Source organism: Bison bison, unplaced genomic scaffold (assembly GCF_000754665.1).
Source record: "Bison bison bison isolate TAMUID 2011002044 unplaced genomic scaffold, Bison_UMD1.0 scf7180017864376, whole genome shotgun sequence".
Classification (NCBI taxonomy): domain Eukaryota; kingdom Metazoa; phylum Chordata; class Mammalia; order Artiodactyla; family Bovidae; genus Bison; species Bison bison.
This window is the reverse complement of record NW_011494948.1, coordinates 13,437,064-13,441,219: the sequence shown is the minus strand read 5'-3', so window position 1 is coordinate 13,441,219 and position 4,156 is coordinate 13,437,064. Positions and strand designations below refer to the sequence as shown.

Here is a 4,156-nt window from a genome sequence, read left to right as displayed (position 1 = left end):
AAGAACTAAAGAGCCTCTTGATGAAAGTGAAAGAGGAGAGTGAAAAAGTTGGCTTAAAACTCAACATTCAGAAAACTAAGATCATGGCATCTGGTCCCATCACTTCATGGCAAATAAATGGGGAAACAATGGAAACAGTGACCGACTTTATTTTTTTGGGCTCCAGAATCACTGCAGATGGTGACTGCAGCCATGAAATTAAAAGATGCTTGCTCCTTGGAAGAAAAGTTATGACCAACCTAGATAGCATATTAAAAAGCATACTACTTTGCCAACAAAGGTCTGTCTAGTCAAAGCTATGGTTTTTCCAGTGGTCATGGATGGATGTGAGAGTTGGACTGTGAAGAAAGCTGAGTGCCGAAGAATTGATGCTTTTGAACTGTGGTGTTGGAGAAGACTCTTGAGAGTGCCTTGGACTGCAAGGAGATCCAGCCAGTCCATCCTAAAAGATCAGTCCTGAATATTCATTGGAAGGACTTGATGCTAAGCTGAAACTCCAGTACTTTGGCCGCCTGATGTGAAGAGCTGACTCATTGGAACAGATCCTGATTCTGGGAAAGATTGAAGGTGGGAGGAGATGGGGATGACCGAGGATGAGGTGGTTGGATGGCATCACCGACTCAATGAACATGAGTTTGAGTAGGCTCCTAGAGCTGGTGATGGACAGGGAAGCCTGGTGTGCTGCATGCAGTCTTTGAGATTGCAAAGGCTCGGACACGACTGCGTGACTGAACTGAACTGAACTGAATGGAAGCTGAAGCTTACAGTAAGTGTAGGCCCTCAATTGCTGAGAATCTGAAGATCAAAATATCTCTAGATATTAATGGATTTACAAAAACCACATTGTTAAGAGTCATACCTGGGATAGGCTGAGAGTTTTTGGCATTCTTCCCTGTCCTTTGTATGCTAGTTGTATAAACAAAAGTATATTAAATCTGTCACTTTCTTGTAAACCATTTTGATTATGACTTATTGCTTTTAGTCTCTTCCTTGTTTGTTATTGCCTGCATACATGCCTTTTGTCCTTAAGGGACTGCTTTGATCATACCATTTTGTTTAAAATGGAAAAACCACTGGAAAAACCATTAAAATGGTAATTCTAGAATTGGGTTAAAATTTAAAGGCATACAAGGTTCCCTCCATAGATTCATCTATTCCCCCTTCCACTATGGTCTCCCCTTTTTTTTTTTTTTTTACTAAAGTGCTTTGGTCAGCATGTGTCTTTAAAAATCTTAATTCACAATTTTGAACCTGGAACATCCTAGTTTCATCTCCCAGCTTATCACAATTATATTTGTCCTTTAGAAAGTGAAAGTCTCTTAGTCTTGTCTGACTCTTTGTGACCCCATGGACTATACAGTCCATGGAATTCTCCAGGCCAGTATACCGAAGTAGGTAGCTGTCCTTCTCCAGGGGATCTTCCCAACCCAGGGATTGGACCCAGGTCTCCCTCACTGCAGGCGGATTCTTTACCAGCTGAGCCACCAGGGAAGCCCTTTGTCCTTTAAGGTTCAGAACAAATCTCACATTCACCTTAAAGTCTCTTTCCTTATCCATTTTCCTGTCCCTTCTCTAAAATTCCCTATGCTGCTGCTGCTGCCGCCAAGTCGCTTCAGTCGTGTCCGACTCTGTGCGACCCCATAGACGGCAGCCCACCAGGCTCCCCCATCCCTGGGATTCTCCAGGCAAGAACACTGGAGTGGGTTGCCATTTCCGTCTCCAATGCATGAAAGTGAAAAGTGAAGTCGCTCAGTCGTGTCCGGCTCTCAGCGACCCCATGGACTGCAGCCCACCAGGCTCCTCTGTCCATGGGATTTTCCAGGCAAGAGTCCTGGAGTGGGGTGCCATTGCCTTCTCCAAAATCCCCTATAGCTTATGCTAATCTTTGTTCACTTAGTATTTTTCATTTATTGCTTTTATCATGTTTTTTCATGGTTGTGATTTCTCCAGTTGTATTGATTAAATACACATATACCTATGTAGATGTGTGTGTGGGGTGTGACCATACATCTTTCTTAGCTGATACGTAAATATTGGAATTGTTTCCTTTGCCTTCTGTATGATGGAATTAAAGTAATGGTAAAGAGGGAGGGCTACTTTATTGCTATAAGAGTACTTTTTCTCATTACAACAGAATGTACTTTTATTCACTATTCATAAGATGAAGGTGTATAAACTGACTTTTGTATTAGTATGAAACTTCAGATAACGCCCGTTGCTGCTAAGTCACTTCAGTCGTGTCCAACTCTGTGCAACCCCATAGATGGCAGCCCACCAGGCTCCTCCGTCCCTGGGATTCTCCAGGCAAGAACACTGGAGTGGGTTGCCATTTCCTTCTTCAATGCACACATGCATGCTAAGTCACTTCAGTCGTGTCCAACTCTGTGCGACCCCATAGACAGCACCCCACCAGGCTCCTCCACCCACAGGATTCTCCAGGCTAGAATACTGCCTATATGTCCTAATTGTTTTAAATGCTTAAAGAGGACAAGCAAAAAATATTGCTCAACGTGAAAACTGTTATCAAGTGGAATAAAAACTATATCATGTTAAAGAAAATCAATTTGGGGGAATTTAATTGAAAACAAAAATACAAGTATTTTGAAACCATTCTTTACCATGTATTTTGTAACCATGATCTTTGGAGTAAATTTTAATCCTTGAGAACTGTGTAAAAGGAATCACTATTTTTTCCCCTAAGTATACTAAAATAAAATTTAAGGACATTTTCCTTAATGTAAAAGTATTTGCTAAAGTAAAATTCTCTTTCACATTAAGTTGCCAATATATAGTTGATACACCTTTTTTCTTATGCACTGTCAATGTCAAAGCCACATCCTAAATTTAAAATATCTGTGAGTCCTCCATGGGACTATTTGTAAATGTTTTACATACTACAGTTTTGAATAAACATAGCACCTAGCTCTAGAGTATTAAATGTGGAATTTAAAATGACTTTTAAAAGTACATCTATACTATTAGTTTAATAATGTCTGAATAGCTTCTTGCCCTTCATAGGTAGGGACCCTGTTATCCACAGTTGCTGCTATAAAGGATTTAATAAATGTTAAATAACTTTATAAAGGTTTGGAAATTCCCTATCACTTACATTACATGTCTGTATATAGAGATAATGCCTCATTTGTAAAATGAGAGGTGAGAAGAGGTTTTGTCTCTAAGATATTTAGATTTCATTTAAAACAATATATGAGGCAGCTGAAACAGGGCATTTTAGGTCTTTTTTATTTCTCTATATCACATTGCTAACTCAAAACAGGAACCTTAGAATTCTTCCCTGAAAGTATGTAATCAAAGAATCGGATTGAAAATTATTCAATTTCCAGATAAATACAGATGGGAAAGTGATCTTGCCCAAGGCGAAACACTATTCTTCAAGAGAAGTCACTTAACTTACTAGGCTTCAGTTTACACAATCTATGAAATTTGGGAAATTATATGAAGGAATAATGTATGGCTAAAATGCTAGGATTTTTATGATTAACTTTTTTGTCAATGGAGGAAGTAGTGGCATGTAAGGGGCGAGGATCTGCAATTTCACTGCCTAAGTTGCAGCTGTATGACCTTAATAAGGTCATGGCAGTTTTCTCATCTTTTAACAGAGATAAAAGTAATCTGCCTTACAAATTATGGTTAGATAAGAAAATGCACATTAAGTCTTTAAGAATACCTGGGATTTAGTAGGTAGCTCCTATTTTGCCAGGCTTCACACATCCAGTAATTTGGCAGTGGGGGGAAAAATGGTTCAGTAGGTAGTATTGGCAACTGACACATTAGTATGTGCCAGGCCCTATTCTAAATGCTTTCCATATTGTTTTAATCCAATGAAGCAGTGCTATTCTTATCCACATTTTACCAATGAGGGAACAAACAGTAAAATAAAGTACTTTGCTCAGTTCATGGAGATAGTAAGTGAAGGCACTAGAATACTAGTGCTAGAATACTAACTCAGCTCAGGTGATAAAGCTCCAGAGACCATTCTCTTAACCACACTGCTGCAGTTGCTAAGTAACATCCTTAAGGCGATGGGGGAGCCAAGATAACACAATCAAATTTACCAGTTAAGCAATACCTGTGGGCAGTCAGAATCTACAGCTTTAATATTAACCACCTTCAAATTATTTCAAATAAGACCATA

At 39.3% G+C, this 4,156-nt stretch overlaps 1 protein-coding gene across 1 annotated transcript in view; it reads left to right on the top strand.

Moving 5' to 3' along the window:
- HAUS6 (HAUS augmin-like complex, subunit 6) overlaps window positions 1–335 on the top strand; it is a 42,128-nt gene extending 41,793 nt beyond the window's left edge. Inside the window, exon 18 of the transcript XR_826803.1 lies at window positions 312–335. The gene's annotated coding sequence lies outside the window, so the exon portion shown is untranslated. The remainder of the gene's footprint in view (window positions 1–311) is intronic.
- The last annotated feature ends 3,821 nt before the right edge of the window (window positions 336–4,156 follow it).